Raw genomic sequence first — 15,973 nt, 5'->3', positions numbered from 1 at the left:
CTTAGATAACACCACTTTTCTTGAATTGAAGTATATAATACCATAAATTGAAGCGGGCTCTATCTATCCATTTTAGTTATTTTATGTTATTTAAAAACTTTTTCTAATAAAATTAATAAAGTCATTCCTGATATATAAACTTTTAAAACTTTTAATGAATTTCGTTTATAAAAACTCGTATATAGCCGAGTATGTAGTAAAAATGTTTAGAAATTTCAAAAACATTCTATTAAACCAAAACTTGGTAAATCAACCAGCTTCAAGAAAAAATAAATATATTAAATTTATATAAAAAATTTATATAAATAATTTTTCCTCTCTACCTTATCCAACAGTTTTCTTTAAATTATTTATTTGCCTAGAAATATTTTAACCAGAGCAAAGAACAAAGCCAAAGACCAAGTAGTTTTTTTTTTGTACTCCTGCAGTCAGGAACTAAAGTAAAAGCGAACTTAGCTTTCTTTTATCAAAGTATTAAATATTTCTGCTTTTGACTGCTTAAGTCAAGTAATAATAACGTTTTTCTAAATAAAATTATTTTTCTGAACTTACAGAGCAGAGCAGCCATGGTTAAAATTTGTGGCACCTAAATTGACAAAGTTTTTGACTAGGAAAATATTTTTAAAATTCCTACTACCTACCAACACTTTATGTTTCTTTCTCTGAACTTTTTTAAAACAAAATTTATTGCACTTTTATGCCACTCTGCAGGGTATTTTATGTAAAGAAATCGTTTAACTACTCAGAGGAAAGAAAAAAACAACTAATGTTTTTCCTATAAGCTACTCTTGCAAATTTTTCCTATCTTTTTTTTTCTTTCGTTTGTAAGCCAGTTAGGAAATTTTTTTAATATCCACCGTCTAGATTAATAAATAATGTCGCATATTGGCCTAAAGGTGCAAGTTTTACAATTCCAAAGTCGAGTAAAAAAAAAACGTAAAACCCCAAAACCATTTTCAGTGCAAAACGTACACCTTCAGTAAAATGATTTACTATGAACTTAACTTGCAGTCTTCGACGTCGACGCTGGCCTGGCCATGTAAATGAACAATTTTTTAAGTTAGTCATGGGCTTTGGCATTCTTGTTAATGCCAAAGCCGCCGACTTGTGTAACGTGTAACTTGTGCAGCTGCGAATTAATTTCGTGGCATATTAATTACACACTTACATTAATGGGCTTGTAAGATGTAACCCAACAAACCCAATGAGCCCAATAAACCCAAATAACCGACCAGCATGTTGAGCTGAAGTCTAGAGTATCTAAGTTCATAGTCTGTTATTTATGCGTTGCGTTTATATTAATTTTTACTGCATAAATCATCATTGCCAATCGTAAAAACTTTTATGCTCATTGACAAAATAATTTTTTCTATTAACAAATAAAAGTGAATAAAAATAGATTGAAATACATAAAAATTCCTACAAATTAAATTTGATTCAAATTTTGTACTTCCTGCGTGTGGTAAACATTTATCCATGTTTGGTATTTTGTGTTATTGTTGTTGTAGTTATATTTGTGAGTATTGTTCCAGATAAATGCTTCCTAGCACCCTATTTTATTCTTTATAGCATCAAATGGCATATCCCTTATTACAAATGATCATTACCCTGGAGCTATTTGGGATATTTGCATCTATTACATGATAACAGTAACGGCATTTTGCTCTTTTTCGGGTGTTTTATTTTTGGGAGGGTCAATTGGCAACAAATTTTTATTTTCAGTTTTATTTTCAATCATTTTCAGTAGCAATTTTATGCCTGCCTCCTTGTGTTTTGTTTTTATGGTGTTTACGAGTATTTTCCGTTGCTGTAGGTCATTTTGACTGCCGAGCTATCATATGAGATTTGAGGCTTAAAGAACTTGTTGGGGTCTACTCAGTACTCAGTACATACATACGTGTATAAACGAATCCATATAAATGAAGTTAACAAAGTTTCAAAATGTTATAAGTAAATATTAAAATTTATAAAATTTAAACGACTTTTTATGCTGGCTGGTCCTTCGAATGCTATGTGGAAGTATTTAGTATTGAAGTCAAAAAATTGACTTCATGTTGTAGAAAGTGAAAAGTAAATATGTAAATTACTGCAAGGACAAGGTTAGATAATGTAATTGACATCGTTATTTCAATTTTTAAATTTTAAACTTTATTATAGAATATGCTGGCTGACAAACTGTGCTTCATTAAAAAAATTATTTAAACATTAAGTAAAGTTTTAGGTAGATATCTATCATAAAGTCAAAGAGCTTAATATTATAAAAATTACAAATGATTTTTTTTAAACATAATTTGTAAAATGTTTAAATAGTAAATATTTGTTTAAAAGTAAAAAAATAATAATGATAACATGTCCTTTGGCGCTACTTTAATAAATAACAGAAAAATTAATCGAATGTTTGTTGTTGTTTTTTATTACTATTTGAACCCTTTTAGAAAAACTAATATTTTAAAATGAAATAAACATAATTTATTATACATTTTTGATATTAATGTAATAAATTTTTACATTTAATGAATAATTGTTATTTTCCTCTTAAAAATTATTTTAATTAAATAACATAATCGTCAATAGTCTCTTAACTACTTCCTCTCCAATCTAACTTTAAAGAAAGGTTTGGAGACTCTGTCAATGAGAGGAACTATTGTCAATGAGTTCAGCCAGATATTGACATACCCATCCAATATTCTTCTCGTTGGAACATCTAATTTAGTTGTAAAAGCATCCTTCGTACAGTTTGAGAGAACAGCTCTAAGTATAGGACTACACATTAATGCTAGAAAAACAAAACACATGACGCGTTAAAAACATCTACAAACAGACAATTTTTTTTGGGTTGTACACGAAAAATTATTCAACTGTTTTTGATTTATTGATTTGGTGTATTTCGGTTTGGCTTAAGTTAACTTAAGTTCTTACGATAGATATCGGCTTACTGAGCACAAAAGACCCGAGCTTCTGCTATACAAGACTTTAGTCATACCAGTAGTCAAGTACGGATTTGGGTGTTCAGGAAAGAAAATTTTTAATTCCACACGTGAAAAAAAGACTTGAAAGAACTAATACGCTTGTATATATTAGAGACTACAATCTTCAGCAAAAACCTCCTTGATTTCTTAAACGCATTCGTGATTAAAGTTATATAGAGAAATATTGGCTCTTTATGTAAGGAAGGTTCATTCCGCAGACACAACAATCATACATTATAATCGATTTACCCTGAAATAGTTTTATTAAGTGACAAAAATAAATCTCATTAGATTTCGGTGGTTAAGGTAGACTACGAAACTTTTAATTAAATATATACTCTATAAAAATGTATACAAAATTCTCATTAGTAATATCAAAAAGTTGTATAATAATTCGCCTTAACTATTCTAAATGCCAAGAATTACAAAATTTTCTTTGTTTCTACAGTTAAAAAATGCACAAATTTTGTTTCTGCTTAACCTTACTTATTTTAGGTTGAAATTAATTCGTTAAAATTAGTTTTGAGACTTGCATATTATTCGGATTTTATATTACCACAGCTGTAGCATTATTTGTCAACTTATACGTACTGTAAAGTAATTTGAAAACCAAGGTCTTACTACCAAATCTTTTTTGAAACTTCAAATTAGGTACTATAAAAATAGTTGCAAAAAATCAAAATCTATTTATAATTAACATCAATTTTATTTCCAAAAATGGATAAGTAAATTTTCTAGTAACAATATGAGTCAGTTAACTAAAACATCATAAACTTCTTAGTATTTATTATGTTATTTTTAGTATTATAATTAAATAATAAATATTATAAATAAATAATTATTATTTTAGTATTATTAAATTTAAATTATATATGTATAACTCATTAGAGAAAGTATTTTTTCCATAACACTTTTCTAATGAGTAATTATTAGAGAGGCTTCAAACTGTAGTGAATTATAACAACAAAATATGTATTTATATTTGAATTCATTAATTAATTGAATTTTTGGCTGACTATACAGCTGTTTCGAATTGTGCCAAATGCCCATTCAGGTCTTTAAGTTATTTCTTATATGTAATTATAAATAATTTTTTAAGACTGCAACTACCAAAAGTTGAACTTGTGCCGCCCTACCAAATTTGAATCTCAGAGTCAGTGTTCATTAGATAAGTACCCGAACAGATCTATTGAATACAATACTTTCTATTAAGTAAAATTTGATATTTACTGTTTAATTCAAATTATCGTTTAAAAATACTTAAATACTTTTTATTAATAATTGTTAAAAATAGTATCAGATTTTTGTGTGTTTTAATAATTTATTACAAATTTTAATAACTCTTTATTAAAATTAATAATAATAATAATGAAAATGATGCGTACCAGTATTATTTCCTCAATAAAGTAAAACAAATTCAAAAGTAATTATGTTTGATGTTAAGTATCTTTTTTTACTTCTGGAGATATGCATAGTATAAACAACGTAATAAATTACTAATTACTAACCAGACATCAGTACAAATTACTTTAAAGCATGAATGAATATCTAATGATTTTTTTCTTATTATTTTTTTTAACATATTAATTTAATAACTTTTTTTAATATTTTTATTATTAATTTATGTAGAATTTTTAGCAATAAAAATAGAATATTTGACGATGAAGTTATAATCATCACGGTTTTATAATGATAATGAACTTGCGTCTATCGCTAAATTTATTCAAATCCACGTTACTGATGCTTTATAATTTAATTGCTGTTGTAAGATATTTTTATACTGTCTATAAATCTTCCCTATTGTCTTTTTGTTTTTAATTATTGATATTTTTTGTTTTCATTTTTAGGTATTTATTTTTTTCTGTAGTGTTAGTGTCAGTAAGCTATAGTTGAAAAGTATATAACAATGATTTGTTATTAAAATATTACTAATAATAAAGTATGATGTAATGCTCAACATAATTATAATTATTAAAACTTCTCTAATATATACAATAATCTGTTATTGATAACACGGATTACTTATTATGCTATAAGTAAATTTAATTTAATTTGATAATATATACATTTCTTATTTCAATTTTTATTTTAAATACATTTTTTTGATAAATCATTATTATAATATAATATATCTGCATTTCGATTTGAAATATGAAAGAAATTATCGTTTAACAAATACCACAACCGCGTAACCAGTGCATGGGTTTAGGGAGCTGAAGCCTACTCCGAATTGAATCGACGAGTTATGTATATGTAAATACAATATCGATAAAATATCATTGTCTATACTATAAACCGATTATATATATTTTAAAAACAAGGGTTTATATATATATTGAGGTTTCGAAAGGGATTGAACTTATTTCTTGGCAATAAAGTATCTGTTTATGATTTTAAGTTGTCTTACAGCTTGCTTTAATATATCATTTCTTTATAAAACCGATTATAAATCTGCCAAGAAATATATTTGAACATGATAAACTGAATACGTTTGCTACAATTTAAATTCATTAGGATACTGCAATTATACTAGAGAAAGTGTTCCAATTTAGACTCAATTTAGACACAATTTAGAATAATTTATACACAATTTAGACACAATTTAGATACAATTTAGAATAATTATCTTAATTACTGACATATGGTAGATTTATTAATTAAGGTTATAACTGTGATGGTCTTAAACCAGATGATGCTTTTCTTGTGGATATTACTTCTTAAATTGTTAGGTTTTTCATTTGTAAGTCCCCCCTTAAAGTAAATTGTTAATTGAATCGCAATTAAATAAACATAAAAAAAAATAAATTTTTATTTTATATGAAATAAACAAATTAACAAATAGTTACTTTCTAACAAATAAATAGTTAAAAAACAAATTTTAAGTAAATGGTTACAATATTTATTTTAAAAAATAAATAATTTTAATTACTTATTTCTTTAAAAATTCAGATTTTAAATAAATTTTAGAAATCCTTTGCCTGTAAGAAGTTAGGAATACTGTAATATATTAGTACTCTCAGTTTTATAGTTAGTTACCAATTACTGTGTTTACAGCTGTTGATTTAGTAAATAGCGAAAAATTTATTTGTGGTAATTTAAAATAATTACCACAAAATACATTCATCGATTTTACTATCGATAATTTTTGAATAAAGAGTGTGTTAAAATTTGTGGTACCAACGAAATTACTTGTGCTCAGCCATTTAAAATGTTAAATAAAAACATATGGTTACTCTATTTTTATCAAAAACAGATGTTTATGAGTCGCAGAAAATATTAAAAGTGCCTCATCAGTGCTGCTAAGTCTTTCCCTATATATCCTAGTCTGAGAAATAAATTAAAAAATATCTCATAAAAGAGCTTCGAACAATTAACTTAACTTATAATTGTTACATTCATAACTTATTATAAGTTAATTAGCTTCAGTGCGTTCAACTGCAGTAGGTCCTTCAATCAATATTTCTATTGAAATTAAAACAGGGATCAAAATGCTTTAACTGTTTTTTACCACGGACATTTCACTTACTGAAGGAGGACATTTCACTTACTGAAGGAGGTATTGTCCACAAATATGCTTTTTGTGGACAATACAACACTCCTATTCATTATTTGTAGTACAAGCGAAACCTACAGACATACGTTAACAATAACTCCACGTGAATGAAAGACTGGCAAATTAAACTAAATCACACATACACAATTTATATCCGTCCAGGTCACATTTACCACTAGTTGATTTCTAACTGACCGCTGTCTCAATAAATTCCACACAATTAATCCAGGTTCTAGACACATATTATTTAGAAACTCACTGGGATATGAAATTGACGTAGAAAATTTTCATTTGCAACAAAAGAAAAGTTTTGGATCTCAAACTACGCAACTTATTTTGCTTCCTTAGTTGAAATACTAAGTGTAAAATAACATTAGAGAAGGAGATTTTGAAACAGATCTAGAATTAAGAACTACAGTTATGAGGGATTTCGGTAGATAAAAATCGTGCAATATTACAACTCTTTTACTTGATGTAACTTAAGTTAGTGTCTCAAGCAAGCACTTCTACTCAATAGAGTCTGTGACCACTTAAATGTTCCATTGTGACAACAGTTTCGTAGAATTCTGAAAACAAGTTATTCCGGAAATTTGCAAAAGTATAGCCCAGCGTATTTTCCTGACAAAATGTGTATTACATTTGATTTAAAAGAGTGCAATTCTGAATTAGTGTGATTATCTACTGAATCAAAAATATTTCAGTGCTCTGTATTATTAAAAACACTACGCTAGAATTACAAAGAAATATGCCATTCACCTATATCAGTTGTTCCCTACCGGCGGTCGCGAGATGGTTACAAATAGTCCGCGAATCAAATTTAGCAGGTATGCTATAAGCTATAAAACTAAGCACAACAAATTTCCAAGTAATTATATACATATTTTTTAGTCTACATTATTTATTTATGTATTTATACAATTTATTATACATTATACCAGAAATGCATAAAGCTTATTAAAATAATCATACTGTTTATCATTTTTAGTCCCTATTAGAAACAAAAGTATTATATCATGGTCCTTGGTCAGAACAAGGTTGGGAACTATTGGTTTAAATAGTCATCCAAACCCACTTACAATAGATCTGGTATCACTTTTGAACACCTAGTAAGAAGAAAAACTTCTAGAGACTTTCTGGAAAACTTCTGGAAAAAAAAGATTAGTTTATATCATTATAAATAAATATCTACGGATTTATTTGCTATATATTATTTGCTTTTTATAATTTATCAAAATTTATTAATTAAATTAGACAGATTGTAATAAAATGGTTTCCAAATAAAAAAAAATTTTTAATAAAGTGCATTCAGCAAGCATAAAAGTTATGAATTTCATTAATACACATTAAAAAAATAAATATGACAGTGCTATCTCGGCGACTAAAGCGCTAAGCTAATATAATTTGAAATCTTATCATTTAGTCATGATGCCTTAATGCATGCCAATTAGCCAAGCTGAGTTGAAATTCGAATAATTATTATAATTAATGAATCGTATATAGCAAATGTAATTTTTATGTGATCGTAAATGCTACATACTAAATACACAACCTCATTGGTACTTAATGCATATATACTGTATATATACTGTACTTATATTCATACCTAATGTAATTAGTATTAAAAATTATTTCCTTTTTTATAAAACGAAAATGTAATTATAATTTTTAGTTTTTATTTATATATAAATAAAAAATCTTGATACTACTATAAAATCATATATTAATTAAAAATAATTGTGATCATTGCAACTACATTCCAATTAATCTGTTATAATTATATTTGAAATTAAATATTAACAATAGTTATATTAACGAAAACAATTAAATACTTTAATTTTAATTATTTTATCTTTTCAAAAACAATAGAAATTTGCAATCCTAATAAATTCATTAAGCGGGCCAATCTGTCAGATAAATATCTCAGCTAAAATTAAATAGCTTTTTCGCTTCAACGCCAATTAATGCGCGTGAACGTGTGAAAGTAATCACGTCTGTGTCTGCATGTGTTTCAATCTTTCTGTCTGTCTATCAGTCAGTCTATCAGTCTGTCTACTCTACTTTAGATATATAATTAATTTTTGCTGCCAACTATTAAAAAAACATAGCAATAAAATAAAATTTAGGTTTGGTTATTTTTGGTTTCTTAATATTTTTAGATTTGGTTTTTTCTTTTTTTTTTTGTTGAAGTGAGTTCACTTAAAACTGTAAGAGAAAATTTGTTTTACTTAAAAATATTTTCATTTTTTCCCCCATTGTATTTAAATATAAATTTTATATTAGGAATGCAGCATTATTAAAACCTTTGTCAATGTCGAAAATTGTTTATTAATTTATTTTCTTTTTTTTTATTTACAGATTTTTAACAAGCCGAGACGAAGGTAAAAATACTATTAACATTAAAGTTATTAAACCAATTAAAAATAAAATTTTCAAAATATTTATACTGTGCTTATGAAAATATTTATAAATATTATTATGATATATTTTTAGCATCAATAACTTAAATTTATCACTATCAATGAAGCAGTGTACCAATTTCCCACTGAAACTAATTATTTATTATGAATAAGTGCTTTTGGCTATCACACATAATAGCATCTAATAGTGTCTAATAGTGTTCAGATGTTTTTATATATGACAAAGAGTATTTTTATCATTAAACTTGTAATAAAATCCTTTAAACTTAACCTACATTAGTGAAATAATTTATGAAAATAACTAATATTTACCCAAAACATACATCACGGATGTTGGTAATTAGAAATTTGCATTTGCAAATGTGAATTACAGATGCACAAGTGTTAACATTACATACATTCGTAATTGCCAATAATTGCATAAACAAGTTTAGCACATGCCATACATTAATTAAAAATAACACCCAGCACACAAGTATCTATGCTTATTAGCATAAAAACAATTTAGTAAATATTTTATCTGAGCTAAACTAAGCTAAGCTACTAAAAATAGTTGACGCATATATTAAATTGCAAGTTTAAAACAGTCGAACCACAGCACTGAAGGACTTTTGCACTGTCATAGATTTTGACATGTGCATCTGGCATATGCTGCCTCCCAGCCACTCGCCGTACACACTCCATTCCCATTAAGTATCTAAGCAATCACGTATCTGTCTTTACAGACTTAAAATGATTTGCTGCTAATCACTTGCTAAATATTTTTTTAATAATAAAACAATTGTTCGAAGTGTTTATTTGCTGTTTGTTTTTCCACTTTTTAAGTATAGTACGAGTATAATATTTTCCATTTTTATTTTTATTTTTATTTTATTTTCTTTTTTTTTAATAATTATTAATTTTTAAAATTTTATCTTAACATAGTCATGGCCAATGGTCAGTGTAGTCATTCCAAAATAAAAAGCCACATAATCATTGCCTCTTGTATGGCAAAAAGCATACATTACCTCATTTGTATTTCTAATAAAATGAAGGCATTAAAAAAGATTCAATAAAAATCTATTAAACGATGGTGTTGAGTCAACAAATATTTTTTTTATTAATTTTTTTTTATTATCACTGATTGAAGTGTTGAGTTTTTAATTAAATTTAAACAAATTTTACATAATTTTATATGCGAATATGTTTTTTCTTCTTTTTTTTTATTGTTAAATACGAAACAACGTCATCAGCCTAAAATTGATGAAAGAAATATTTTTGGAATTTGTTTACATTCTTGGTAGTTTATTGAATCTATAAATAAAAAAATTATCTTATAATATTTAAAAGAAGATTAAAGATATAAAAAAATCTTTTTGTTTGAAATTTGTTGCTAACATTTCGATCCTTTGAAAAAAAATATAATTTGCATAAATGTAGGTTGTTAGCTTTGTAGTTCGATCTCATTCAATTTATTATTACTACATTATTATTATATTATTATTATAATATTATTATAATATTATTATAAGATTATTACCATTTTATTAGTATGATTTTATTATTCATATTTTTTTATTATTATTTTATTACTATTATTTTATTATTATTATTTTATTAGTTTTATTTTATTAGTATTATTTTATTATTATTATTTTATTATTATTATTTTATTATTATTATTTTATTATTATTATTTTATTATTATTATTTTATTATTTTATTTATATTATTTACTTCTTATATTAACTTAGGTTTTAGTTCGATTTCTTGTTACTTGCAGTCTCAAAAATAATTATTTACGAATAATCATACAAGAATATTTCCAAGACCATGATGATGGGAACTTGGCAATACTCGAAACAGCTGTATGGTCAGTCACTACTCTTCGAAAAAACCTCATATTATTTTATTATTATTATTATTTTATTATTATTATTTATATTTTATTATTTTATATTATTATTTATTATTTTATTATTATTATTTTATTATTATTATTTTATTATTATTATTTTATTATTATTATTTTATTATTATTATTCTATTATTATTATTTTATTATTATAATTATTTTATTATTTTTTTAATAGCTAAAATATTACTTATATATCACAATGACAAAGTAATCTATTTTGTTCTATACAAAATTAAAATTAAAAAAAAAAATTTTTTGAGCACTTTTACCAGCTTCCCAAATTTTGAGGCCCTTAGTATTGAATTGTATTGGTATTCTTTCAAAATATTGAGTTCAATCCATAAAGGGCAAACTAATTTTGCAGCCATATATAATGAATTAATTTTTTTTTATCGGCATTTTAAAATTCTTAAATAGAGTTCATTTAATGGTATAGCTACTTTCAAGTTTTTAAAGTTGGAGTCAATAAATAACTTTTATACCAGACTTATTCTTTTCTCTTGCTTAACTCTTGTTTTCTTTATAATTGTACTCTATATATTCTTATATATTTTATAAATACTTAAATATATTATGGATTAAATATCAAAGAGAAGAGTTCATTTTTATTAGTAACTAACATAATTAACGATAACAATGTCAGCCAGCAGATTAGACAAAGCAGTACCATTGATAATATACTATGGTTTCTATAGTCAATCTGAATGTATTGGTCTTTCTTGACTGACATGATGAAAACATACGCTTCATATATCATTCATCGTACCTGTACTTCTGTTAGGTGCAAAAAGACATGTACTATGGTATGGGATTGCAGATATGAATACCTGTTTGTGTTTCCGTGTGTACTTTGTAAGATCCTTTGCGACAACCGTATTCGAATTTACCATAAACTCTACGAACTTATCACGACATTATCATCATTTAACGAATTAACATCCAGCAATTTCGTTTCCTTGGTCATGTGATAAGAAGGGATGAAGATACTTTATTGAAAGAGGCGGCAATGAGGTGATAGAAAAATAATTAAAGAAAGAGCACATCTCCGGTTATGTTTTTAAAATCAGAAAGGCGCCCACGTACCAGATGCGCCTAGATAAGTGTGCACAGTCAGACTGTAACCAGATAACGAGTTGATATGACCAAATAAGAAAGTAAGGTAACTTGAGTTCTCCATATTGCGTTTTAAATATTGTGGTCTCATTATCTAAATCGATTAAGAGTTGGTTAAGACAATTGAGGTTTACGCAAAACTCTATTTGAGTCGCGGTGTGTAGAAAAATATAAGATAAAGTATTAATAATAATATCAAATACTACCTTAAAGTTAGTTTATCATTCATTAAGGGTTACTATTGTCGTATAGCTAGATGTTCTGATCTTTTCGTCTAGGTTGGTGTGTCTAATTATAAAATTAAGATTTCTGTTTAAGATTTTTTTGGGAGCATCTCAATTTATTTAATATCCATAATTATTATTTTATTTTATTTTTTAAGGAAATTATAAATCATCCAATGCAACTTATTTACCATATATACAATATGTTTTAATAAATAAAAGGAATATTAATATCTTAATTTAATAAATATTATTTCATTATTTAACAGTTAATTTTCATTGTACTTTATTTCATTCATAGAATTATTATTATTTTTTATGTTTTTTTGCTTATATTGTAAACAATCTGTTATATATAAATAAATGTATGAGCACCTGTTAGTCATGAAATTTAATATGAATTAACACGGTCAGTGTTGTTTGTTGTCTGTTGTCTGTTGAGTGTTGTTTGTAATTATTTTTATGTTGAATAAATGTAATTTTTGTTTGTTACTTTGAAACAATTCAGAAGCTGAAGTAACTCGAGTAGTGGAAAATAAATTTAGTGCGAAACAAGAGTGTTCCGGTGAAAATGCAATAAAATGAAATTGTTTTACACTGTATTGTGTATTCGGTTACAAAATTATTTACTCTGCAAATAACACAATTTGTGTTATTTTGTGCTGAATTGTTTTCATTAAATATTTCGCAAAATTTATAAAAATATATGACAATTGTTCCGAGTCGACTCTGTATTGTGAAATTACAAAAGGGCATGTAATTTTATTTATGTCTGAAAAAGTTGATTAATTTTCATAGCTTGTAGATTGTTTTAAATTTCATAAAATATAGTATTCAATTACTGTTATTGACTTTAACAAGGTTTCATTAAAAAAAAAATAAAACAAAATACAGACATACTGTTTTATTTGCAAGTTTAATTTATTTCATTAGGTTTCCCTATAAATATTATAATAGTAATTTTAATATGCGTCTATATTTTTAATATATTTTATTCTAAAGGTGTAGTTATAATTTGTTGCTATCCTTAATCCTTAATAGTTTCCTTGATTCTAATTGTTCTTCTGCCATAGGTTGTTATGAATTAGGATAAAAAGTTAAAGGATTTGAAGAGCTAAAGCTGTTATATGTGTGTATATAACTGATGCACTTTTTTTTGCGCTTTCACTTTACTTATTTACTATGAGTTAAGAACCACCTGCTCCATTTAGTCTATACAAAATGATGCCTTTAATATATTTTGATAGTACTACTTAATTCTTTTCGTGCAATATTTCTTTTACCTCTTTAGCGTTTGGATAATTTTAATATATACTTTTCTGTACATTGAACATAGGACATTGTCCCAAATGTATCACATTACCTTTTCGTTTAGATTGCTGATTATGCACAGTGAAGCTGCTGAGTATAAGTAAGGCATATAACAAACTTTCAGAAATTCCTCTCTAATTTTCAATAGTATTTTTGTAGTTTCGATACCATATCGATAATGAAAATATTTTTTCTCACATAAATTTTGGGTTTGTTTTGGACTGTTTACATCTCTAATGAGGCTGATCCTTGCTATCTGATTTTTGCTAGGAATCTTACTTGCAAAAGTTCCCAACTTGTTTCAGCATCCATGACACACTTTTTCTAGAGATGGGTACACGTTTTTAAGATAGCTACGCTCTCCATAAATCACTTTTCTGTCTATCAACAGGAGTGGTTGCTGGGTAATAATGCATATAATTGTCAATATAGGACATTATATCATAAATACTTATTATAAAGAGGTTTTTTCGAACAGTAGTGAAATACAACAACAAAAATTTATTTTTTATATTATTTTAATTAATTGAATTTTTGGCTGACCATACAGCTGTTTCGAGTATTGCCAAATACCCATCATCAGTGGTCTTGGAAATAATTCTTGTATTTAATTATTCGTAAATAATTATTTTTTGAGACTGCAAGTACCAGGAATCGAACTTGGGTCCTGCCAAATGTGAAGCTCAGTATCAGCACACCTTAACCAACTGATCCAAAGCCGTACTTTACTTTTTTGTTCGCATATTTTTCTGGAGTTTTGTTACTATTACTATGAAAGTTTTTATTAACAATTTTACTTGCTGTGTTTATATTAGAACGAAATCATAAACTAGGTGTAGAATAATTGAATTAATTAATTAATTATAATTTTATTTTCAATTGTTAAATTTCAATACTTATTATAAAATATTCCGGCTGGCTTTTTAAAATAGCATAACAGAAAAATATTATTTAATATAAAAAGTCAATAAATGTAAAATTTTAAACATCTATACATAATTCGTACGTACGAGTATAAATTTAAGGATATTTAAATAAATATTAAATTAATGTTTTAATTTAATAATTAAAGAACTCATGTTTTCCTGATTTTAATTACCAACGATGGCTGCGATAAATTAATGTATTTTGCCGTTCGTTAGGGATCTACTCTGGTCAATGCATTCATTTTCAGTTGCAAAGTTAATTACGAAAAATTATTTTACAAAAAGTTTGGCTTTAATTTACAAGCCGTCAATAAAAACTGGTAAACCTTATAATGAGAACATTTGTGGTAATTATGGCTACAATACCAAAAGTTAACAATGCTGAGCTCTGCAGTTAATGTTTCAGAGCGAATTAAAGAAAATTTATTATCGCAGCTTGACAAAATTAATACTAAAGGACAAGATACAATTTTTTTTTTTATAATTTAAATAGTACTTTAATATTTATATATTAAAAAAGTTTTCAGTGATTGTGATTAAAATTTTCATCGATATGAAGAAGATAATTATTGTATTTATTTTATTTAAATTGAGTGGTTGGAGTGGTGGCCTTGTTTCTAAAAGGCCCACTTCAGCTCAAATGATGGCCCATTGTGGTACCACAGGAATAGCATTGGTACATACGTAGATTTCAGTATACAGCCAACGCCGAAAAAGGTAACGACTTCCCCATTAGGTAAATGAAAACCAAACTGACTTGGTCAGGTTCCTAACATTACAGGATGAATAAATGAATAAAGATAGCTAAACAGTTAGATAGATAAACATATTTGATTATATTGTCTAATTATTATAAATACAAAAAATAGTTGATGTTATTTATTTTTTATGGTGTTATTATTTTAAAATTTATTTAAAATGTTATATATATATTAAGAAAAAAATATCTTCAAATATGCAATTCTCTCAGCTAAGACTTAAGTAAATAAAATCATTTATTTACAAAGTTTTTTGAAAATTTTGTTAAAAACATTTCATTAAATTTATTAAATTTATTTTCTAAACATTTCAAAAACAAAATATAAGTTTCATTTTAGAAAACGTTTTGTCTCTTAACCATGCTCTCTTGTGTATTGTTTAACTAAGTTTTGTATTTTACTTGCTTTTAATTTTGAATATTATAAGCTATTTTTCGTCGTTATATTGTTTTCAGTAGCCTCTGTGAATTTAAAAAAGGCAAATAAGATATTTTTAAGAAGAAAGTAATTTAGTCTTAATTTCATATATAATTTTATTTACTAATATTAAAGTGCAAAATAAACTTAAAACAATTATTAACTATACTTAAGAATTTCTTGTTTTTCAAACTAGCTACTTCAGGTTTGTCTCACAAGCTTTTGACCACACTAACCCAATTATATAAAGGACGGTGATCTAATATCTTCTTCTTTAAAGTCACACAAGGTGCAAAACAGGGATGCCTGCTCAACTTTATTTTGTTTTCCCTATACTGAAATGGTCTGCATGACTCTTTAACGAGTCTTTATCAACTTAACTCATATA

The 15,973-nt window shown here is 25.9% G+C and overlaps 1 protein-coding gene across 1 annotated transcript in view; it reads left to right on the top strand.

Annotated features, from left to right (window-relative positions):
- The first annotated feature begins 8,876 nt into the window (after positions 1-8,876).
- Positions 8,877-15,973, top strand: part of LOC119669579 — a 57,342-nt gene continuing 50,245 nt past the window's right edge. Inside the window, exon 1 of the mRNA XM_038079526.1 lies at positions 8,877-8,900. The gene's annotated coding sequence lies outside the window, so the exon portion shown is untranslated. The remainder of the gene's footprint in view (positions 8,901-15,973) is intronic.

Source organism: Teleopsis dalmanni, chromosome 1 (assembly GCF_002237135.1).
Source record: "Teleopsis dalmanni isolate 2A chromosome 1, ASM223713v2, whole genome shotgun sequence".
Lineage (NCBI taxonomy): Eukaryota > Metazoa > Arthropoda > Insecta > Diptera > Diopsidae > Teleopsis > Teleopsis dalmanni.
Note: the sequence above shows the minus strand (reverse complement) of the source record. Positions and strands in the feature narration are given on the sequence as shown.